This window comes from Mixophyes fleayi, chromosome 2, assembly GCF_038048845.1.
Source record: "Mixophyes fleayi isolate aMixFle1 chromosome 2, aMixFle1.hap1, whole genome shotgun sequence".
NCBI classification, from domain to species: Eukaryota; Metazoa; Chordata; class Amphibia; order Anura; family Limnodynastidae; genus Mixophyes; species Mixophyes fleayi.
The window spans coordinates 370,248,324-370,274,924 of record NC_134403.1 but is presented as its reverse complement, the minus strand read 5'-3'; positions in this window follow the sequence as shown (position 1 = coordinate 370,274,924).

Genomic DNA, 26,601 nt, shown 5'->3' with positions numbered 1-26,601 from the left:
TTAAAGGTGGGTGCTTTTGATTTAATATCGGGCTGCTTTGGGGAAGGGAGAACTACTGTGTTCACTGATTGCTGGGATTTCTATATCATGTACCTGTCCTTTTTCCAAACAGGGACCCAACATTCCAGGATCCAGACAAGCAGCAATTGAGCTTAGGACACGAGCACCAGCAAGTAGTGAAAGCAGCAAGAACAGGTAGGAGAGAGCAGGACATTCTGCCAACAGAACTTTGTCTTGATTGTAGGGACTGTTGGGAGGTTTGTCCCAATTCACACATCTCTGCCAGAAAAGGGAGAGCTGCGTGCACCTAACAGTAGTGCACACAGAATTGCCCGTGTATATGATGGGGATAGGAAAAGTTGGAGAGCAGCCAAACACTGTCTAAAAGTTTAGCCACGCCCCCATGCATGCTGGTCACGCCCACTGGCGGCGTGGCGTGGAAACCCCTCTCTACAAATCATGCATTTGCCCCTGAGTAAGATGTTGAGGTTACACTGAACATTTTGCTTTTATGCTTCCTATATTCAAATGTTAATTTTGGGCTATAACTGTCTTGTATATGTGTCTCCTTCGATATTAGCGCACATTAGAGCACATGCAGAGCTCTGTATCACCATTCTCCTATCTTTGGTCACATATAGCTCTTCTGTTGTCCAGAATCCAGACACATATTAATTTGTTACCCAATTAAGTTGAAGTCTATACTGAAATATACTATTAGAATTTAGCACAGTTCCGTGTGTGACAAAGGGCTCCGTGAGGCTGAGTTGTCTTCAGCCAGAACAGAAGAATCATTTCCATGTACTTCACCTCATCTCATTAGTCAGCTAGAGTGACCCTTGTTAGTTCCACTTTGTCCCAAACTTTTAACTCACTGCAGCTGGAATCCTTTCAATCAGCCTATAGTCTGGGATGACCTTTAGTCTGAATAATATGACGCTCTATACAGCATTTTTGAAGCTCTGAGTAATCATATTCCTTATTGCCAGGAGCTGAAGTTAGGAAGACATTAAAGTCTGCCATCTAAAGGATCTATATTTCGGAGGGTGTTCTGCTTCCCCACTAGTGTGCATCTACAAATCAATGTTCATTCCCTTCACAAAGCTCCAGCACCTTGTCTCTTTCATCACCGATTCCTACTACTCTACCTGTCAGAACAAGGAGATCCCCGGAGATCTGACTTTTCATATCTTTTAGTTTGGCTGCAGTTTAATCAAATCCCATAGATTGTAAGCTTGTCAGCCGGGCCCTCTTAGCTCTTTTTCTGTATGTATTACCCAGTATTGTTTTATTGCTGTGTTTGTTCCCAATTGTAAAGCGCTCCAGCAATTTTCTGGCGCTATATAAATAAAAGATGGTGATGAGGATGATAGTGTGGTGCAGGCTCTGCCGGGTACAGATGGACTGACAGATCTTCCCAGAGACAGACCTACAGCCTAGATGTCATTGCATAGGCAAACTGAGGGAGGGGGGGGGGGGGTTCCTAGTGCCTGGAAACCCCCCTCCAAGCCTGGGGCACTGTATAATTGAGGTGGCTGGACCCTGCTCCCGCTTCACACAGCTCTACTTGAAAAGAGAGAGCTGTGTGCACCTAACAGTAGTGCACGCAGCATTGCCCATGTATATTATGGGGATAGGAAGAGTTGGAGAGCAGCCAAGCACTGTCTAATATTATAGCCACGCCCCCATGCATGCTGGTCATGCCCACTGGCGGCATGGTGTGGAAACCCCCCTCTACAAATCCTGTGTTTGCCCTTGCATTGTACCATCAGAGATGAGTTTTGCTCCTACTGCTCCTAACTGCAGCTTTGTGCCTTTAGGAAGAAATGATTTTGCAAGCTACTTAAAAGAAAATTATGTATGTGCACATTGCAGCTAGAAGATACATAACAGGCAGGAGGGGGAGGGAGAACTTCCTCTCAGGTAGCACAAAGCTAGGAGTGGTTCCCTCCTTGTCATTTGGCTATTGGCCTACGTCCCCAGACCTCCAGCCAGCACTCTGTAATAATTGCTTGCAGGAGGCATTGCAGTGTGACACCAATCACCTGCTCTTCCTCCTGCAGTCGCTGCATTAGGAGAGCGCTGGATGAAAGCATGAAGTCAGGAGAGGGATCCTCCCTCTCTGTTATAGAGAAGCACACAGGATTGGTGTGTAACATGTACTGGAACATGTGATAAAGCCAGATCTAATGTCCCCTCGCACTCATGATTAATTGACAGCATAAATGATGCACTGGGGAGGAATAAGTTTGGAGAAAAAGTTACAAATTACAAGGAGTGTCGTCCTTATAGCAGAGATCGATTTTTTTCCTGATTCCATAGCGAAATCGGGTTTTGTCCTCTCTGCACTGTCATTTCTAACTCATTTCTTTTTTCCAACTTTTATCTCTCTCTTCTACTTCTATCAAATCCTTCTATAGCGTTTATCGCCTCGCTAATGTGTGTAGAAAGTCCCTCCGCCCAGAATTAGAGAGCTGGAGATCGTATGTCAGCCTTCGCCTCTCTTCTCTAACAGTGATTGGTGATTTGTCAGCGTTATACATGGGATGCCAGTCTGCAGTATACACCACTACGTCCTCCCCTCGCTTCCGGCACTGATGGTTTCTTCCTCGGAGTAGCACGCTCTGCATTTCCCTATCAAACCTCCGTCAAACATTTGGAATAACTGGTTTCTGTACAAGAGAGACTATACAGGCATATAATAATTGCATTTTAGCTTTAGTGGTCTTTTATACTGATATATAGCCAGATTTTACATTATGCATCTTCAACTGTCTAACCAATAAGAAGTTTAGTAACAACATTTGTATGCCATGTATTGTATAATATGTATTGTCACTCTGTACTGTTATCCCCAGCTCTATGTACCACGCTGGGGACCCTTTGTGTCGCCTCAAAACATAAAAGATACTAATAAAAATAATAATAATAATAATAATAATAATAATATACCTCACAACTGTCCTGATTTAGGCAGGACAGTACTGATTTCAGGGCTCAGCCCTGCCGCCCTTGAACATCTTTGTCCCACAGAAAGTCGGTGGTGGAAGGTCTATGTCCCAGTCACTTATCGCTTCAAAAGCACTAGACACTCCCCCAGAGGTGAAGCTGCACCCCCCCACCCTTATGTGTCCCCGCCTTTTTGTTGGGAGGTAGTGTAACAATGGCGCAGTCAGCAAGTTATAGATTTGAGGAAGCATTTTCTAAACGGAACACTGGAATGTAAGTCCAGAATTTTGTCCATGGCCAAAGATTATCCGGGATCCGGATGTTTGTCTTCTCTTGTTTGACAAATATTTGATGGTGATTTATATTCAATAGACGACGGGTTTGCAGCAGCGAGAGACTAGTGCATTCCTGTCCATTGTAAAATATATATTTTTTATAGTTCTCTGTACAGCGCTGCGGAATCAGTGGCGCTATATAAATAAATGATGATGATGATGATATGTATACATTTTGCATATATATATATATATATATATATATATATATATACACACTTATTTATATCTTTCCATTCCATAATGTGCGCCATTAACCCCTTGTGGGATTGTTTGTTTTGTGTTCCATTAGAATGTCTTTAACCTTTGACCTGAAGTGATTTTAAATGATAATACTATCTGTCTCTGTGATGTCACTTGCTCCTTGCAAATTGACAGGCTGCTTTCACAGAAATGCAGACAAAACGGCCGCAGAGGACATGTAAAGTTTCAGCCGAATCACTCCTGTTTTCTTCTCACTGTCTTGCAGAATCATCAGTGGATTTGCTGACTTGGTACTATAACTTCAAATGTATCCAGCATAACTGTGACTAATATCTGGAGCATAGATTGCCATTGACTCCTCTTGAGATTTGTATAAAATAAACACTATATTTCAGCCAGGACGGCAGTGAAGCTGTGCTCGTCTGCGCCACGGCTAATCCACTGTGCCTTGGGATTTCATTAGACTCCTAAATATTTTTTGATCAATTCAATTACTGAATCACATCCATTTCGGTAATTTATGCTCTTGTGAGCACGAGAGCATTGATCTCTGGGTAAAAGTCCCATCCCTCTTCACCTTTCTGTACTTACAGCGCCTTAAGCCTGATGCTAAGGTCAACGCACAACTAAATTGTCCTTTCCGCTGTGCCGGCGACCTGTCTGACAGTATCTAAATATAAATTATTATAATATATGGTAAAAAATAATTCTGCGTTGGGCATGAATATTTATGATTAAGATGCTATTAAATGTATGCCACAGTCTCTGTAATTAGTCATGAGAAGTTATTACTTAGTAAATTAAAAGAGGGCTGCGAGCTCTTGACCTTCATCAACTTCGTTGTTTGTCTCTTCAGCCTGGAAAGTCGTGAATAAATGATCCAAAATGAGATTTAAAGATGCAGCAGACTCATGAAATTAAATTGCAACACTTAATTCTAATTCATTTTACGCAATATTTAGAAGTGTACTCACACTGGTGTTGGGGGTGCTTAATAACCAGTTCAGTAGTTGGGATGACACAGGTGTAAAACTGCATATAGTTGATTTTCCCTTCACAGTTATACCTTAAATACTCTAATTGAAATAACAACCCTGCCCCGGTTTAGCTTGGCATGGGCAGCACAGTGGCCCAGTGGTTAGCACTTCTGCCTCACAGCACTGGGGTCATGAGTTTGATTCCTGACCATGGCCTTATCTGTGAGGGGTTTGTATGTTCTCCCCGTGTTTGCGTGGGTTTCCCCTGGGTGCTCCAGTTTCCTCCCACATTCCATAAAAAAACATACTAGTAGGTTAATTGGCTGCTAACAAATTGACCCTAGTCTGTCTTTCTCTCTGTGTATGTGTTAGGGAATTTAGACTGTAAGCTCCAATAGGGCAGGGACTGATGTGAATGAGTTCTCTGTACAACGCTGCGGAATTAGTGGCGCTATATAAATAAATGGTGATGATGATGATGACAGTTTATTAAAGTAAATTGGTGACAGAGAACACAAACTGCGAAACAGCTAACCACCAAACTAGTGGATGGCCAAATGGTGCTGAATCCACTTAACCAAGGGTAAAATCCCTCACTAAATGGCTAAATGTGACTACATCCCCTCTAGACTCACAATGACGTGCCCACACAAAACAGGTCAAGGGGTCCTTCTCACAAAATGACCAGCAGCCACCTTTACCTCGAAGGGGGCAGCAACCTGCGACTTATCAGCGATAGCGCCGTATGTATCAGTCGCTGATCGCAGTGCATTCCGGCCAAACTGTGCCTGCTCTGTCACAAAGGGGAAAGAAACCAAGGTTAGTCAGGAACAACCCTAAGCCAATCAGTCATTTACCCAGGGTGGGAGGGCGGTAATTTTTGTGTAGAAGAAATGAGGCAGAAACAGCAGCAAGAGAGGGTTTATATACACATCAAACCCAGGGGGCACTCCCCCGCCAGATGCCATTGGCTATCTGGGAACAGCAGGAAAAACTTAACCCTTGCAGGTAAGTGTTGAGTGTATGTGGGCACAAACGTATACGTTTGGCTTCAGTGACTCTCTTGTCATAGTAGCAGTACAATATATAGATGTTAGAAAATGGGGCTCCAGATCATCTCTCAGTGAAACTACTCCCTTGTATTCAGTCCTCAAGCACTTCACTTTAGTTGCAAGTAACAAACAATGGTGACAGTAGTTCACAGGTTGACATAAGAGCTGACACTCACTCGCCCTGGGGACTGTCTTTCCAACTCGTCACATCCAAACTGTCTCTCTTTATCACCTGTTCTCTCTCTCTCTCTCTCTCTCTCTCTCTATCTCTCTTCAGTCCACAGGTACTTGGGCTCTGGTAACCTGTCTCTGCGCTCACTTAACAAACTGACACTGTCAGACTTGGTGCACTATAAGTCTCAGCATGAGCGTTACTACTCTCCGGTGATTGCAAGCTCTGCATGTTACCAACTGAGACCCATACAGGTGACTACAGGCAAGGATGCATCCAGCTCCGCACCGGTATTTCATGTGCCAGGTTAACATCAGGCGTACTTATACCTAGGTACACTTACACCCAAACGGGGCACAAGAAAAGCTGTTTAACATTTATTTTGATAGCGAAAAAAAACATGCCTGAGCATCCCTAGAAATATGATGTGCACACCTTTAATAATATATATATATATATATATATATATATATATATATATATATATATATATACATATATATCTCTCTATATATCTATATCTACCCCCCTGACACATCACACCACCCCCTTAGACATCATATCACAATCCCCCCAGACAAATCATTCCCCCTCCCCCACCAATCCAACACACCTACCTACGCTGTGCTGGTACCCCTCGGAATGTTATTAGGGCAGGCAGAGGTGGTTGTCCTCCCCATTGCTCTGCAGCTGCTGAGACAGTGACTGGGGGTCTGGGAGCCACTCCCTCCCTCCCCGTTAACCCTCCCCCGCACTATTCGCGGGTGGGCGCTGTAAAAAAAAAGTAATAATATAGAAAGTAATTTAAAAAAAATAATTTGTTACATGGCTGCATGCCCTGGACCCCCCAAGCAAGCCCCGGGCCCAGTAATTTGTACCCCCCCCCCCTTTTTTTTGGAGGCCCTGAAAGTATCCTGATAAAATAAGAATAGAGTAGGAAGGGAAATAGCTGTAACCCCAGGGGGATCAGTAAACATTATCAAAAAATCTTCATTAATAATTAATAAGTTTTAATAATAACATTGTATCAGACAACAGCGCTTGTTGACAATGCCTATTCTTTTCCTGTTGTTTGGCATCACTGTCTCTTTAAGACCATCAAGGTCAATGTCATACTGAGCGAGTCCTTGTGTGCAATACCATCTGCGTGCAAGAAATTAATGTCACCATTATGCAATTATAATCATTAGTGTTTCTGTGGCAACCGAGTACTTTGAAATATGTTTAGTACTGTTATTTACGTTTGAAAAAAATAAATAAAATAAGACTTTAAACTGAGGTTATGCCCATACAGGTTAATTGGCAACTTGGATGTGTGCCCTAAGGCTGTTTTGCTTGGCTAATTGTGGCTGCTTAATTAGATAATGAGAATGAGTGTTAATTATTAGATTAGATTATGACCAAGGGCCCATGGTAAATTTAAATGTGTTCCTCTATTCACAGGTAAATAATAACAAGAGAGATAATAGTTACAAGATGAGTGTGAGGTAAGGGCGGAATGACAGTCACTGCTTCTAGATTAAATTGTAAATGTATCAAGCATTCTAAAAAGAAAAAGTGGAGATGTTGCCTATAGCAACCAATCAGATTCTAACTATCATTTATCTAGTACAGTCTACAAATGACAGCCAGAATCTGATTGGTTGCTATAGGCAACATCTCCACTTTTCCTTTTTAGAAGGTTTGATACATCAACTATAAGGATTATTTATCTACAGGAAAAAGTGTGAACTCACAAAGCATCTATAAGTGTGTCTACTCTGCAGAGCCCATTTCAAGGTGTACGCTCGCCTCTAGAAAATCAAAGTGCTCCTTCATTAGTTCAAAGTTTTGTGATTTTCTCTTAAAATACTGATCAATGTCTTGAAGTAATCCTGAGAGTGAAGGGACTACGGACTGTCTTTATTATTTGTGTGACTTTTGTGTGTCTGAAAGGTGTTATTACGTTGCACCTACAGTGAGCCTAGAATTTGCATGTCACACAAAAGTGCAATCGGAAGGTACAAATTGCGTCCTATTGGAGGTATAGACCTGATCTCTGACAATACTGAGGTTCTGGAAAATTCATGTCCTGTAGCGGATAGGAAAAGGCTGTGTGTCCTCCTGCAAAATGAGTAATGTCCTCTCCTTACACTAGGTCAAGAATGAAAAGCTGCCACTGGATCTAGAATGAAAAGCTGCCACTGGGTCTAGAATAAAATGCTGCCACTGGGTCTAGAATGAAAAGCTGCCACTGGGTCTAGAATTAAAAGCTACCACTGGGTCTACAATGAAAAACTGTCACTGGATCTAGAATGAAAACCTGCCACTGGGTCTAGAATGAAAAGCTGCCACTGGATCTAGAATGAACAGCTGCCACTGGATCTAGAATGAAAATCTGTCACTGGATCTAGAATGAAAACCTGCCACTGGGTCTAGAATGAAAAGCTGCCACTGGGTCTACAATGAAAAACTGTCACTGGATCTAGAATGAAAACCTGCAACTGGGTCTAGAATGAAAAGCTGCCACTGGATCTAGAATGAACAGCTGTCACTGGATCTAGAATGAAAATCTGTCACTGGATCTAGAATGAAAACCTGCCACTGGGTCTAGAATGAAAAGCTGCCACTGGACCTAGAATGAACAGCTGCCACTGGATCTAGAATGAAAAGATGCCACTTGGTCTAGAATGAAAAGCTGCCACTGGGTCTAGAATGAAAAGCTGCCACCGGATCTAGAATGCAAAGCTGTCACTGGGTCGAAAATGAAAAGCTGTCACTGTGTCTAGAATGAAAAGCTGCCACTGGATATAAAATGAAAAGCTGCCACCGGATCGAGAATGAAAAGCTGCCACTGGATATAAAATGAAAAGCTGCCACCGGATCTAGAATGCAAAGCTGCCACTGGGTCGAAAATTAAAAGCTGCCACTTGGTCTAGAATGAAAACCTGCCATCCAGTCTGGAACGAGAAACTGAACAAACAAGTGAATATTTTGCACATGAGGACATGAACTAGAATTAACAGGTGTAATGCTGATAAATGAGGTTATTAGGGACATGCTGTATATGTGATTATGCATTTGAATTTGTTTTGGACCTGTCCTGTTTATGACTTCATTTTGAAACAGTGTTTTTTATAGTTTACATTTTTATAAATATTTATTTTGTATTAATTTCCAGCCAGCCTCTTATTAGACTGTAAAAACAATCAACAGCTACATGTAAACTTGGGCGTTGTGTTACATAAGACAGCTTTTATCCATCAATGTACATTTTATATATTTTAACCACTGCCTGCCAATAAACATCTGTACCCCACAACATAACATAAACACCCAGATACAATAAGTACGGCCACAAACACAGAGTTATGCTACAGAATGTGTAAAATTGTTATTTAGAACTTGTTTCCTGAACAATAAGTCAATATTTTTATTTTCATCAAAGAGAAAACAAGTTTACCATTAAAAAAAACAAATAACAATAATAATAATTCAAAGTGATAACAAACACATCCATGACTCACACAAACCCCCGAAGCGCCGATTTCAGAACAACTGTTATGCAGCCTGGTGTTAACAGGGCCCCCGGGAGTTATCTGAGCCAAGGAAAAAAAAAAAAAACACCTTTCACATTGACCTGCAATTAAATAGTCTGTCTGTAAGCAGAGGGTCAGACCCCCGACTCCGAAAGATATAAAACACAAACGTGCTTTCTTGTCAAGGCTCCATCTTATTTTGCTCCTTCAAAAATGTTTGTGGGCTCACGAAGTGTCTCGGCCCGGCCTGATTAAAACCCACAGAGGCTGGAGAAAGCAAATTGCTCCTTAATTATATCTTCCATTCACTGACCTGGTTTACAGAGGCAATCTATATTCTAATACCAGTCAACAGGTCATCAGTTAATAAAACTACTATTAATATCCCCTTATGAGGACAGCGTTGAGATATCCATCAAGAGACGACCAAAGCAATATAATTTGCACGGGTTTTAGTGTAATTAACAGTCCTGGGCGCAGAGATTTCCCTTGAGGACAAAGGAAGTTGGGGGGGTGACCTTGAATCCAGTTATTGCTGGGCAGTTAGGTGGTGAGGTGAATGAAATGACCTTAGAGAGAAGCGATTCGGTCAGCTGTACAGCGCAGACAAGGCTGGCGCCAGATTTAACTAGCAATTTGTTTTGCTCGGCCTAGCACAGAAATTCCCCTTAGAGCTGAGAAAAATGTGATGTTTTTGAGACTTACTGTAGGATCTTTACAGGTTTAGGACTTAAATGAAAACTTGATAATAGTTACTAGTTCCCAGTGAACGAATAGACTGCGTCTTCACGAATAATGTTTCTGGTCACTAAATAGACAGTGTGTACAAGTACATTTTAAATATGCCTTTTAGGGCCTGATTCATTAGGGAAAGTTAAGTAAAAAAAAAATTAGTAAGTAGTCTCCTGGACAAAACCATGTTACAATGCAATGGGTGCAAATTAGTTTTCTATTTAAGTTAAATACTGTCTGTTTTTCATGTAGCACACAAATATCGACTTTAAATTTCAGTGTACAAATAAGCTATCAAGTATTTGTCGGCTACACGAAAAATCAGATTTGCGCCAAAAAACGCAATTCATGTTCGCATGTAAATGACATTTCCGACTCCCTACAATGTGAATGGCAAGGACTAACGTAGGCAATATATAGCAAGGACGTGCCAAGCTGGAGCGCACCCAGCAAAGTCAGTTAAAGCTTTGGACATCTCTCAGGTACGTGTTTTTCAGCCGTATCACTTGCTCCAGCTACAGGTCAGGCGTAAATACCGATTACTAGTGATGACGGCTGTGTATACAGCTAGAACATGTGTTTGCAGTTAGGAGAATCTGTAAAAATGTATTTTATGTTCACTAGACATTGAGAACATCCCAATGTATTTGATGAAAACATTTTGATGAAAACATTTTTACGAACGTACAGGCGTTCAAATTGCGGGCGTTTTTTGTAAATGCAAAGTACGGTCAATTTGCGTTCCTTAATAAATCAGGGCCTAGGTGTCTGCGTTCTTGTCTGACACCCATCTTCGGGTAAAAGTTGCTTTCTGTGCACAGGACGGGTCATGTCACTGTTTTTAGGCTAGCAGTGTGACATGAGTCTAAGGCTAATGTTGCCCGAATTCCGAAATGCTGAACTACTGTAGGGAAACGCACTGTGAAGTAAAACCAGCAAGATATTATTTTTTTTTTCCATCTCTTTAATTGGGAATTAATTTGCTATTTTTTATACCACTTCAATCAATCTCTAATTAAATTAATTTGTGAGCACACTTTATTATTAACCTAGGTCAAGCTTTTCATTTCAATTAGGAAAATATTGTAATTTGGAACGTCACTTGCGACCAACCTGAAATTTAACCCTTGTTGATTTGTTCTGTGTAACAGACTTGTTGCCTTATTTACCTTTAAAGTAACCATTTGTTTTTTCCTGTTTTACTAAAAAATACAATATAATAATATTGGTCCTGATGTCGGGTTGAACATGCGCCAGTTTACGTAGCAAAAATTACGGAAATTTGCACTGCGCACACACAGATGCACAAGCAGGGTTGTACGGATCTGACACTCGTTCCTAAAAACTGGAGAGGTGGAACGGGATGGGGAAGTGGCAGCCTAACGTAGGACGGGTACAGCGGTCGCGCAAATGTGGCCGAAGCAGACCAGCGCGGGAATACATATGGGATTAAAGCACATATCTAAGTGTATTTGGACAAATGTAAAAAAGAAAATTCAACGTATAACAGTGACAATTGTAATAAACTTTCACAATGTTCCCCCACTCTCATGATCAATATGAGACATAAATGAAAAACAACTGACCAATATATTTGAAGAAACTCGGAATTGACCTGACCTGTTCCCAGTCCCACTCCATCCACACCAAACCACAGAATGATTTAACCATCGCAGCTCCACCTCCATTACACAAAAGTGCGCAGTTACAAATACAGTGCGGAATGGCGAAGTAACTGAAGAAGTCACAGTTTGAATCAGGGGAACTGAGCAAATGTGCATAATGGCCCCTTCTGCTGCCAAACTCAACTCACCCCAAATTTTCCTCAACTGCTCTTGTTTCCGGCTAGAGGTTCGGATAGGGTGCATCATAACGGATATGTATTATGTAGTTAAAAGTATGACATTTTCCCAGATATTATTGTTGAACACACTTAAGAATACCAGTGGGGTGTAGTGGCTAAAATCATGTGATCTGGATACTTTAACATCCAGATGGGTGTAATTTGGCCTCGGTGTGTGTGTTTTCTCTCTGGGATAGTTATCACCGCGCTGTTCTTAGAGTTACACGGATAAAAATCCTTTTGTTTAGTATCACATCTTAATCCTGTTACGTCGCTTCCATTGAACAGCAAGAATGGAGATGACTAGACCTTGATTGATTGGTCTGTGGGAGCTCTTGGACCGTACAGACTAGAAAGGATTCAACCTGCTCAGAGCAGAATATGAGACGTAGACATGAAAAAAAATCAATGTTATCTCCTTGGGAGTTGCAGGAGACATTGGAACACTTGGGAGCTGCAAAAACACTTAAAGTGTCCGCGCTGACCTCTCTATCGCGGGATCCCTGCAACGTGCTCCGTTCTCGGTGGGATCCATTCAAAGGAAAGATATCATTCATGGGGACTCAAACTAATTGCATGTATTAAATGATGAGCTAAACGTTAAGAACTATTTATGGGCCTGATTCATTAAGGAGCGTACAGGCCGATACGTTGTGTATGGGACATTGTGTATTTTGCGTAAAATCGGTTTGTGCATTCCTAGGACTGAGCATACCTCAGAGAACACAGCAACGTCCAATTCTCTACGATTTCAGGGTCAGGGGCAGAACAGGGAGGGGACTGGGCGTATGCACTTAGTCAATGTACAGTAAGGGCGTGCCAGGGTCAAGCTTACGCAGCACCGTCCAATTCAAGATTTTGGCATCTCTAAGGTACGTGATTTTCTATCATGTCACTTACTCCAACTACAGGTCAGGTGTAAGCGCTAATTACTAATGATGACAGCTGTGTATACAGCTACAACATGTGTTTGTATCAGGAGCAACTGTAGAAGTGTCTTTTATGTACAGTAGACATTAATGACATCCTCATAAATGTTTTTTATGGGGGGCACTGAAAAATATTTTTGCTTTTGAATGTTTTTTCACTTATGAGTATATTAATAACAGGTGACATTTGTTGAACAGTTGTTTTTTATTTTCTGTGCCTTCTTTTGTGACTTTATATTCCACGTATGTATTGGACGTATCCTGCAGTGTATTGTCTGTTAGAGCAGAGTGGACCTAGACCCGTATTCATCACCAGACGTATCTTTACATCCGCTTCTTGTTGAATACGGATGTGCGTAAGGGATTTACTTGAAATAGTTGGAAAAGTACTGATTTCAGCCTCCTCGAACAGGTTGAAGTTTCAAGTAAAAAGCTCTAGAGCAAATCAGGAATAGCTCCGATCTCCATCTCTTCCTGATAACGGACAGTTCTTGTCCTGTACAATAAAAGTGTTTGCAGCCTAGATCATCACCGCCTATGAAACATTTCCGATCGTACCAGATCTGCCGCTCACCCCACACTAGATCTGCTCACACCCCTTTCTTACAGGAGTTATTAGAAACACATGTTGGTCCAATATATTGGGAGAGAAAGAGAAAAGTCAACTGAAGCTGGAGGTTACTTCAAATCGTCTCCACTCATGACTGATATAAGACATAAGTAATGGCTCAATTGAACAGCAATTGGTGAGAAAAACAAAAATGCAATGAAGGGAGGGGGGCGTTTCAGTGACATTGAACTGACTTTTAAATTTTTAAAGATGTTTCTGCCTCTACAGACATCTAGCCGTGCTTCTACTCCATGGTGGCATCTATTAAGAGCAGAGGGCAGGCGTGGACCTTAATGTGTGCCAGTCAGACCATCTACTGGTGCAAACCCAACGCGTTTCGTGGTGATGATGAGGTGCATTATATAGATTACCTCCGCGGACCGCGGCTCAAATTCAAGCTCTGGCCTGGTAGAGATGTGTATGTGATGTTGCGGTCACAATAGTGTCACACAGCAGTTGATTTACGATCAATAATAAATATCTGTTATATCACTGCAGACTTTTCTTGACCTCTTCTGCTGCATAACCTGAAATTGAACTCCTACTAATTTCAATAAAATGTTGTGACCTTTCTTTGCCAAACAAGTGTCTTTATTTATTAGGTAAGATAGCTCTTGATAAGGGCGTTCAGGTAAAAGTTAATGCGAGATCCACCGCTAGACAACTTATTCGTTACACACTGATAATTTTAAAATTTCATGCAACGCAAACAGTTCACTGATTTGAAATTGAGAAATGAAAACAAAAAGTTCCTCATCATTTAAAGTCATTTCCCTCTAACGAAAGTTCTGACAAATAACCGGAGAGGTGGTTTCCTGATATTACAAAAGGTTGTTTATGAGACCACAGAGCACATTCCGCTGAGGGATTATGCTAAGCAAAGAAATGGAAATAATATGTAGTGATACTTTATAACCACATTAGGCTGTGAGTGCCGGCTATAAGTCTTTATCTACAAAACGGATAACTAGGTTAGAGAGATGCAGTGTGCGAGTCTGAGAAATAACCGATCAGAAATGCACTTTCAGAAAGCTATCAGCTCCTGTATGCCTTATAAATTACAGCTAACATCGGGCGCACACAAGCCATGATCTCCAGCGAAGACAGGACTAAGAAATCAGAAAGGTACCGCGTCTTCTACCGTGCACGCTAAAACTACGCAGAGAGATTTATAGACCTGGCGCTCACGTGTTGTCTCCAAACTTTAAATGATCAATAGGTTGTTTATTTCTGCAATAAGGATTTTTTTTTTTTTTTTTTATTGGCTCTTATTGGGGAGGTAAAAAAATCCATTGTGACCACGATTCATCAAATACTGGCGGTAGTGGTTAGGATTAACACTTCTCTTCAATGCAAAATATGCATGCGCCAATGGGACTGATCATAAATGATCAACATTGCCCCTTATTCTAATCATCATCATCACCATTTATTTATATAGCGCCACTAATTCCGCAGCGCTGTACAGAGAACTCATTCACATCAGTCCCTGCCCCATTGGAGCTTACAGTCTAAATTCCTTAACATACACACACACACACACACACAGACAGACAGAGACTAGGGTCAATTTTGATAACAGACAATTAACCTACTAGTATGTTTTTGGAGTGTGGGAGGAAACCGGAGCACCCAGAGGAAACCCACACAAACACGGGGAGAACATACAAACTCCTCACAGATAAGGCCATGGTCGGGAATTGAACTCATGACCCCAGTGCTGTGAGGCAGAAGTGCTAACCACTTAACCACCGTGCTGCCCATACATTGTACATTATTCTAATGTACCAAATAAAAATATTGCTGGTCACACGGCAAACCCAAAGTATGCTGGTATTTGTAGTTCTACAAGAGGTTCATGTCTGCCAGCGCTTGGCTGTACCAGTGTAGCCATCTAAGAAAATGCAATTCTTTCACTTAAAACCTTTATTACCGCAATACCCATCAGCCAAGGGTTCTGGGAAAAACTCCAATGCTTTCATTACTGGGCTGCTTTTTCCTAGAAGTGGGCCTCATTTTTTCCGTGGCCGGATTCCTTGTGTCACCTGCCCCTCCTGTCATAATCTGGTGCTGGTTGCGGCTTCTGCAGCGCACTCAGCAGCAACTGCGTAAATGCACCATTTTTGTGGCATACATTTTAATTGCACATTTTGGATGCAATTCTGCACTAGAGCCTTAGGGTCTGCTGCATGCAATTATTAAGAAAATAAAATGTTTCTACATACGTAGGCTGCTTCTTTAAAAGGATAATTATTTTAAAATTTGACTTACTTAGCTTTATCAAACTCCTTCTAAGGGAACTAAACAACGATACGTCCTTTTCTGAAACATATATTTTAATAAAAAATGTTGTTTTATAATAAAAAAGCTTAAAATGACCCTCAATTCTGAAGGGCAATGGGAGAAAATGCATTTGGAGGTTGACCTCATAACGAGAGGACGTCTGTCAGTATTAAAAGAACTATTAGGATCCGTTTTTCACTGTGAAGCCTTGCGACGGACAGATCTATCCAATCGGATTGTGTGGCCAAGTGGACGTAGATCTGGCCACGGTGGCTGGTGTTGACCAGTCTGATATTTCGTATATGGTATATCACAGATCTAATCTCAAAAATTTGTAGGCAAAATAAAGTAGCAAAAAAATCCAGGTTATAAGTTGGAAATAATTTACTTTTAAAGGGGTTGTGCACTTTCAGATAACTTAAATTCATTGGCTTGAACATGCCCACATGCAACTTTTACCAAATAGATTACGTAATCTCTCTAGGTGATAGTTGTGACTTTAGGTAGAGTTATATATTTCCATTGTTATAGGTACAATTCAGGTCTGCTGTGCACTCTGCACTGGATACAATTGTATCCAGAAATGAAAATAAACAGCTCTGTCTGATAATATAAATGTAACAGTAATAAACAAGGTCAGGGCAGGCAGCAAGGATTCAGGAACAAAGCGTAGGTCAGCAACAGTAATGGAATAATAATATAACATCCATGTCAGGTAGGCTAAGTCATACACAAGCGGACTGAAGCGATATAAAATCGGAAGGCAAAAAAAACAAGGTCAAAGTAGGCACTAAGGTCAGGGCAGGCAGCAGATGTCAGAAACAGTAATGCAATTGTTCAACAGCACAAAGGTCGGGAAGCAAAACCTATAACAGTCGACTAATTGAAGGACTTTTACAGACACCTGTCACTTTAAGAAGCATATATATGTTGGTCTGTGCATGTCCTAGACTTATAAGAAGAATGGAACTGACCACAAACAAGGAAAGGAAATACCAGTAAAAGACACAGAAGTTGCATAGATAAAGCAATATATTTAGTAAAAGTTGCAGCAAGGCATTTACAAACAAATAATCAAGTAAAATGAAGGTAGAAAACTCATTTAAGATGAAGCTACTGATATTAAAATATCTGTTTGGATAAAAAAAATATATAAATATTATCATAGAGATAAAATGAATGTGACTGACATGAGTACTCACGTCCCGGAATCCACAGATTACACTCATCTAGCAATGAATAAAGTTTCAATTTGGAATAAATGTGTTTAGTTAAATCCGGCAACACTTTCAGCTGCAGCTTTTTCGTAAAGTTTGTTATTACGTCTGAGTGTTGGGGTTAAGTGGTTTAATTGATATGTTTAAAATCGCAGATGTAGAAATAATAAGATGAAATCCTCTAGGTAGTGTTGTTTTTGCTGGTTTGTTATTTTTTTATTGAACACATAAACCATTTTTTCCGGATTGATGGGAATTTTGGTGACAAATGAAAGCACACTGCCTGGGAAGTTTAATTAGTTTTGTAATCACATAGATTACTCTGAAGAGGGAAATAAACGTTTTATATCCGTGGATCCGAGAAATGAAGAACAGCATTGTGAAACGCTGTGTTTCGTGCGACACATCTCGATCCGCTGATGTCATTTGGTATTTAACAATATAAGCATACCTCCCAACTGTCCCGATTTCAGGGGGACAGTCCCGATTTTAGGGCGCTGGTGGGATTGTTAGGGGAAAGGCAGGTATGTAATGGGCAGCCTAGAACTTTATAGCACGTGACTATCCACCCGTCGTGATGTGGCCACTCTCCTGTCGCTACCCTTGGCCGTTCCCCATGTCCCGCCTCCGGCGACAGACAATTTGGGAGGTATGATATAAATGGAGGCTGCCTTGTCAATTTCGTCATGTATTGCACTGAATGAGAGTTAAGCGCAAATTACTTTTTCAGCGTATAATCCGCTTATTTATTTCTGTGCGTGATCACAAAGAACTAGTTGATTTGCAGCCATATGTCGACTGAGTCGCATTAAGCTCTTTTGGCTGCATACAATTGAGGAGGCAGAATGGGGAAAGGAGGGGGTAAGGACGTGGTGGAGCAAATGCGACGTTTGTAGACTGAGACTCTGACGATCTGATAGCGATGACGCTCAGCTTAGGTGCGTTCAGCTCAACATAACCCTGTAATATGAGTCTTATTTTTGGTCCAATTTCCACCAGTGATTTAGATGGAAATTACGTTCAACTGTATACGTGGCCCATTATGTCGCACATATGTATGGAAATACATGCGTACATGTAATTTAATTTTAGTAGACCAAATTATGACCAGTTTTGTCGTTTTTAAATTGGTCCCAAACCGGCCAAAATAACATGTAAATGACTAAACTGAACAAGATCTGGAAATTGTGAACAAGAAAAGCTCCCTAAGCTTGCTTATATCCAGCACAAAGACGTTGTCTGGTAAATACCTTGCTTACCATAAACTAATTTCCTCTGGCCCCAAGTGTACACTCACATAACACTGATTTATACACCTCACGGTTGCTTTTTAATCATACTTGCCAACTTTGGAATGTTGGCTTCCGGGAGATCCGAGGGAAGAGGTGGGCATGTGGGGGACGGGGCTCGGCAAACTTTTCCCCCAGCCCCCGAGCCATAATGGCGTCACTCAGAAGTGGGTAGATGCGGGAGGATGTCCTACTGTCCTGGGAGTCCGGGAGACCTACCCGAAATTCTGGAGTCTCCCAGACATTCTGGGAGAGTTGGCAAGCATGCTTTAAATCCAGTATGAGTGTGGTGGGGAGGGCGACCGCAATGTGGCAGGACTTTTTTTTTAAACAGTCCCACTCTGCAAATTGTTACTTTGTTTCATCCTAACGACAATGTGACTATTTATGTAACCTTGTAATGTAATCTCAACGCGTAGATTACATGAGTTTGAAGTTATGCAAGTCTTTTGAAACTAACTAGTCCTGGGATAGATAAGGATCTGAGGAGTTTGAATCCCCAAAGTTGTAAACCATCTAGCCAAGCAGAATGAGCAGAGGTGAGAATTCAAGGTCCTGTGAATATTCCTGATCTCAGGACATCCCTAGCTAGCTTCGAAAGCCCTGTGACATTTGGGAGATCACTCTGTCCTCATTGACAGCTAAACTCCAAAGCTGAAGGGTGAGAGCTATGTGGAAAAAAGGTTTAAAATCTTCTGCCTTAGACAATAATGTGTGCATTTTCATGAGGGGGTCTATCAAGACTGAAATGTCCCATATTCTCAATTGTGTTCCCTTACACACCAGGTCTCAATATTTCCTATTTGTGAAACTTATTTGTGCAAACATATTGTATGTCTTGTTATTAACTCTTTTTGTAATTAAGCCTTGGAAACATTTTTCAGATTAAATACCAGTTAATCTAGTGTGTTCTCCATGATTCTTTGTGAACTTACGAAGTCCAGGGAGGCTCATGCTACATGTGTATATGATTTAAGTGTAAAACATTAATAAGTGGTTTTGGTGAACGTAAGGACACCATAATATATCCTTTGTGGTGGCAGAAAAGGTGTATTCATTGCCAAGTGACTAAGGTAACACCAGTCACGGCCAGCTGCTCAGATTGCTGTATCTGGGACAGGCTGGGCCTTTGTGACAAACAGCCTATGCAAATAGAAAGTAAGACAGATTCAGTGGAAATTCTGGTAGTTTAAGTACAAATATATTTTCAGCAATTGAAGTTTCAGGGATAAAAATTCAAAGTTACCCCCCCCCCCCCCCACCACCGGTCCTTTCTCATAACTGCACAAAAGTATTGTCTTTTTACATAGATTGATTTAACCATTTCATTTTAACACATGTTAAGCCTTTTTATGGACCAGCGTTAGAATATGAATGAGGGAGACTACAGCATAACTTTTCCTTGACCTTGACATTTTCTAGTCTTCTTTCCCAAAGGTCAAAATCTGAATGACTTAGAACAGTATATTTTCTCTTAAACTTTAATAAAACCAATTCCATCTGCCCCCCCACCCCTTCCCCAGGCTGGTCCCATAGTGGGCTACCTTGGGCTGGATCACTGGTTGCCTACATTTTCTTTTCATTAAAATAAGCTACTGAGTGGAGTCTTGCCCCCCGGGCTAAAATTTGCCAGCCCTCTCCTGGTCATATATATGGGTTGTGCTCCCCTTTTAAAGCGACACATATTCAGTAAGTGCGCAAAAGCTGCAGAGGAATCAAATACGGTAGAAAGAGTGAGAATGTGACACCATGTTTGCGTTAATACATAGACCCCCCATTGGTTTTGGAAAAGTACCATAAAAGCAGATTCTAATTACAATATAGATACGTGTACAATTAATAAAGACAGACAACCTGTACGCTTGCAGATAAATGGTAAATAAAAAGTTACAAATATATGACTTAGTCCTTCCTGACTAATAAAGGAGGAAAAGATAGATACAACAGCAAAGATATATTTACATTGTTTTACATGAGCTGCGTTTTATTTCAGGTCGGTTATGATTTCTTTCTCTGGACTATTGTTCCATTTTTAAGTCTGGCTGATAATAATGTCACCATGTTTCCAATTTTTTTTTTTTTAAATGTATATGAAGAAAATATCTTTGTTCTGGTGGTAAATAGAAGACAGAGATAACGGTTTCTCTCCCGCTTGTCAGCGCATCACAAACTCGTTTCTGGCTGGTTCCTGACTATCAGTTCCATCAAGGTCCCGTCAGCGACAGAGAGCTGATCTGAAATAAGTAAATGGATGCGTCTCAGGGAAAAGAAAGAAAATAAAATCGTTCTCTTGGCTTGATGCACAGATCACAGCTTTTTGTTTTCTGAGAGTGAAGCATCAAGTAGAAGGTTAAGCCGTACGCTCAGCGAATCAATGGGTGTCCTCGGTGCAATCACTCGGCCCACGCCAACGAGTGTATGAGGAGTCATCGCGGCGCAGGTATTATCCCTGTTCACCCGTCAAGTGTTTGTGCCTTAAACGAAAAATATCTGCTCTTTACCAGAGAGCTTTATTTACACCACTTTTTGCAGCCAGGAAACCGGTATTTATTCTATTTTTATGCCTTGACGTACAAGGCCGTGCAAACGCAATGTTCCTGGCGCTGACGCGGATACCGCAGATGAGCGCTGCGGAAAACAGTGTAAACACATTTATATCGCAACACAGACCCCTGTTTATCAATAGGGATATTGAGGAGTCTTCTATCCCCCAATTTAGGAAGAAATGATCTACCAGCTTGGCAGCGGCGTCTTATCAAACGCCAAGTCCGTGCACGGTACCTCTGTGTATGTGTGAGCTGGCTTGCACTGGATCTTGTCTATATTTGGGATTCCAGTTCCAGGGGCGCACGCAGGGGGGGTTTTCTGGTTATCCAGAAACCCCTCCCCTCTGCGAACGAACGGGCGCTAAACATTGCCCCTACACAGCAGCACTGTACTGTACAGCACCCGCGGCGCTGTCAATGAAGTGTCCGCGGCGGTGCTGTATTGTGCTGCAATACAGCACTGCTGCGGAAGCTTCTTTGACAGAAACGCGGCTGCTGTACAATTCAGCATCGCCGAAATGGAGCTGCTGCGCATGTGCGGCCGCATGCGCAGCAGCTCTATCTATTTATTTAAAATCCTGCGTTTGCCCCTGAGTTCCAGATTCGATCAAATAAAATAATAATAATGTTTTGGTTTTTTTAAAAAAATAACTTAAAAAAAAAAAAAAAAAGAGGAAATATGTTTTATTTTACTAATGAAGCATTCTTTACCTTATAGTACCCCTAGACTATCACCATCCTGAGATCGCAGTAGCAGGACAGAGCTTACCAGATCCGTCAATAGCAATCACCGGAGATATCTATCACTGGCCGATAGAGCTTCATAAATAGGGAGAAGATCTAAATGTGGTGAAAACTCCTATCTTCGCTTGATATATGACTTTCCTCTATTTCATAGCTATAGCCCATACTGTGAGAACGTTCCATACCTCAAAAATGTAAGGAAAAGCGACACCAGGGCAAAATAATCCTAATTTTTCAAAACCCAGTTCCTAGCAAATGTGTGCCCTTGCAGATAGACCACGCCCCCTTTGGGGTCATAGACTAATGGAACAGTTCCTATAGATATATAGCTGGTAGAGAAAGCCTTCATCTGTTACAACTATCTGCTGCAGAAGTCTGACTGAGCAATTAATGTGCTCTTGTAATGATTGCGCTGGGAGCAATGATGGATTGAAGATTGTGCCCATTGTTGTCCTCCACAAAAAATAATAATAACAATGATTATATTGATGGTCTACAATGGTTACTGCACTAAAAAAAACATCTCTGAGCTTTAGTACCAAAATCTCCACATAACTCACCCCTGTTATCTTTTGTCAGATACTTGATAAGATTTTGCAGTTGAATTTTTAGTGCAAACGTTATATAACTTTCATTCATCAAATTTTGACAGCAGAATTGACCCGTTTCATCTCTCCAATGTTTATGCATCTCTCCTACAGATTCTCTCTCATTACATTGACAGAGATACTAATGGGTCATTCAGATAAAAACAGTCATCCAATATCTTATTTTTACTTAAATAAGACCTAATTGAACTTTTCAATGTATTTGGTTACAAACATTTTCTCAAGTGATCCGAGTTCAACCTCTTTAGTATGTCATTAGGGGACGATTCAATTCTGCCGCAAATAACGTGGCGTTAACAGTATTACCGTTAATGCGGTAATTTTAACTTGGATTTCATCTTGCGGCTCAGGGAACCGCAAGTAAAAATCCAGCGTCGAAATTACTGTATTAAGGGTAATTATGTGCAGTTCTACCGTAATAACGCTAATACTGCTAACCGTGCTATTCGTGGCAGAATTGAATCGGCCCCTAAGTCTGGAGCACAGATGAGCAAAATTTTCAAAATTGGTCTTTGAAAAATTTGCCTCAGTTTGCCTTTGGGTGCAAGATTTGCACTATTCACCAGTGCAGGGTGACGTGGGGGGGGGGGATTCTTAAGCCCCAATCACACCACACAGCAGAACAAATTCACCACCAGAGTCCACCAGAAAACATCTCCGGTTCTGCAGCAAAGCTCGGTCTGCCAAATGCTAACAGTGACCCCTTCAGGTCACAGTCATCACTACAGCCACAATACTAGAGACGGTGCTATGAAATACATCAGATATATGCCAGCATCCCGCTGCATGCAATTATCCATAACATTTTAAAATACAATATTTTGCTGATCATTTGAATTTTATGGAATGAGGTGAACGCTGCGCTAGACCTGTAAAGGTTAACAGAGAGACCTACTTTGCCATTATATATCCTTTAATCTTTTCCAAACAAATACATACTCCCTGGCTGGCATTAACCTTCATGTGGACGTCTCAGCTGTGACATTTGAAAGTGGCAGAAGCAAGATAGATTTCTACCAATGAAATAACACCTCTGCCGCTTATTGCATGTAATGAATCATACAGTAAATGACTTATTAATATCCATTCTGTGGATTGGTAGGTGCTAGGGCTGCGGTAAATATGGCATTAGGAGACAAACTTAACTCTTACCCGTCTGCTGGGACGCAATGGAAAAGGAACAGAGGAATCAGACTTACCTACAAGACAAAAAGAGAAAAGAAATCATTTTTTTTTACAGTTGCCATTAACAATATAACATTTATATAGTTCTAGCTTAACATGTTTTTCTTATTCTTAGACATTCAATAATATCATTATCATGAATTACTAGTTTTCAGACATAATACAGAATTGGTCTTCACTCTTAATACTAGGTGTACTTTTTAGTTAAAGGGAATGTCTACTAGAGATCTGATAACATTTACAAAATGTTTATAGTATTTAAATAGTGCAGCAATAGAATATTGAAGCGATGGCACAAGACACTCAAGCAAAACAACTCCACTCCATAAAGTCTCCTTGAGGAAGGTTATTTACAGGCGAAACGCGTTGGTTTATGTTTACACTGTGGACACCTTTCTGATCTCTTGAATTGGGTAGGATTAACTATTGGACTGAGCGTCACGGTGGACGAGAATTCAAATAAGCTGTTTTATTAATTATTTGGTGTCCTCATACTACCTACTTTGTATCTCACTAACGTTTATTATGACCTTACTATACTATATGTTTTGTTAGTTTTCCCCATGTCCATCCCTGTTTGTAAGGAGATGTCATCCACACATTCAGGAGAGAACACAAATCACCTATAAGTGTAACCTCAGATAGACCTGTTTTTATTATTCTCTTGGCACCAGGCTATTTTGCATCATTTACTTGACCAGAGATTGTTTGAAAATACTAGGAGGGCGTCTCTCTTTTTTGCAATAACTATTTTTTTAATATTTAAATAGTGTTATAATTTACTCCATTAAGTAGGTTTCAACATTAAGGGCTATATTTACTAAGCTGCGGGTTTGAAAAAGTGGGGATGTTGCCTATAGCAACCAATCAGATTCTAGCTGTCATTTTGTAGAAAGTACTAAATAAATGAAAGCTAGAATCTGATTGGTTGCTATAGGCAACATCCCCACTTTTTCAAACCCGCAGTTTAGTAAATCTAGCCCTAAAACTGTTTGCTTGTTGTGCCTATGGATTACTTAAAGAACTACAGGATTTGCAAGATAGTTACATACACTAAAGCTGCCGACTGGACAACAGCAGATATTAGTTTAAGTTCATAGTTCTGGGCATATCCAGGTTTTACTTTTCTGAGCAAACAAAGTTATTCTAAAATCTCAAAATGCATTTTAAATAAAATCTGTGAACAGTACAAATGAAGCATATTTGTATATCACTCATATGTTTTGACCGCAGACTTCCTCAATTCAACCATGTGACCAGAAACTCTCCAGATTCTCATTGGTCAGGCCCATGATCCATTAACCACACGCATTTTGCATTGTATTTATTTTGGCGCATCTGTGTGATCTTTCTGACATCCCGTAGGCGCCAAAGAGACGCTGAGGCAAAATCAAGTGACATCACTCATTTTGAGACAGGTTAGTTCACATACAGGGATGGCTCTACCACTAAAGCGCAAAGGTTCGGGGGTGACGTAATGTCATTCCGTGTTTTTATTTTCCCCAAAGTGCTCCCTTATGGACGGACAGTTGGCCAAGCATTGAAATTAAGCACATCCCATTCTTCATTGGCTGACAATGGGGCGGATGTGTGTGTATTTAATTATTGGGCAGCAAGGTGGCTCAGTGGTTAGCACTTCTGCCTCACAGCGCTGGGGTCTTGAGTTCAATTTCTGACAATGGCCTTATCTGTGTGGCGTTTGTATGTTTCCCCCCCCCCCCCCCCCCCCCGTAATTGCGTGGGTTTCCTCCGGGTGCTCCGGTTTCCTCCCATACTCCAAAAACATACTGGTAGGTTAATTAGCTGCTATCAAAATTGACCTTAGTCTCTCTCTCTCTCTCTCTCTCTGTGTGTCTGTGTGTCTGTGTGTGTGTGCGTGTATGTTAGGGAATTTAGACTGTAAGCTCCTATGGAGCAGGGACTGATGTGAATGAGATCTCTGTACAGCGCTGTGGAATCAGTGGCGATATATAAATAAATGGTGATGATGATACAGGGGAGTGTGGTGGAAATTGAATGACAATAGGGGGGGTGCCAACATACATCCATATATGTATATATAAGAGACAGGATTTATCCACGAACCCCAAACTTCATTATTTTTTAACTTTTTTTTTCTTTCTACTATTCAACTGTGAATATTTCTGTTAAACGTAATTTTCTCGTTACCAGCGCATCAAAAATCGCCCGGTTCCTTCCGGCAGGGAAACGGTTATAAGTTCAAGGTAGACTTTTTATTTCAACACAAAAAGAGCAGAAACAGCATTTCTGGCAGTAAATATATAATTAAACTTATTACTTTAAAGGGGGCTGAGTCTTTTCAAAGAAACTAATTACACTAATTTGTTTTATTGTTTTGTACCCAGCGAGCCGGGCTTCCTGCTTGACGAGGGCTCGCAGCTGCAACATCTTTCTGTGGCTGCCATTGGCTGAAGCCGTACGGATAATAATGACATCTGGGGAGCTGGTACCATTTCCAGCAAGGCCTGCCTGCCTATGTTCTAATGAAGGAGAAAAAAAAATCTCAATTCTTTACACATCGGAGGATTTTTAAAGAACATCAAAAAGAATGCACATAAAAGACTAATGACATATAATGCGGTACCAGATATTCAACAAAAAGCTGTCTCAATTTACCCGCTGTACTCCACTGCAGCAAACACATAGTTAACGCAGAAATATAGATTACACTAAATTATTATCTGTCCTTAAATGCTACTCATTTGTGCTGCAGGCGATTGGAAAGCTATTTTGCAGGTATTATTTAACGTTAAGATGTAAGATAGGGTGGTCTAGTGAAATTCCATAAAGGAGAAAACCAGGGGATGATAATTAGTGACTTAATAGGGGAAAAAAGTAACATAAAAGTATCAGAGAGCTAATGTGTCAATTCATTTGTAAAGGAAATTGTGTATGTAAGTTCAGCACTGTGTAATGCGTTTGATATTGCCAGTATATAGTAATTATGTTTTTCTGGGGTACGTTAAGCGTCAGGCAGAGCAGGGCAAGCGCAGGATTTGAAGAGGGGGGGGGGGGGTTCCACACCACGCCGCCAGTGGGCGTGACCAGCATGCATAGGGACGTGGCTATAATTTTAGACAGTGGTTGGCTGCTCTCCAACTCTATCCCCATAATATACATGGGCAATGCTGCGTGGACTACTGTTAGGTGCACGCAGCTCTCCCTTTTCAAGCAGAGCCGTGTGACGCGGGGGCAGGGTCCAGCCAACTAAATTATACAGTGTCCCAGGGTTGGAGGGGGGGGGCGGGGTTTCCAGGCACTAGGAAACCCTCCCTCAGTTTGCCCATGCAGAGCTGTTCTTGGGTGAGGCATAGAAGGCAGCAGCCCGCTAGTTGATGTCTCTTACTGATCAGTTTTTACCTGTAATTATTTATTTGAGGGGGTGTT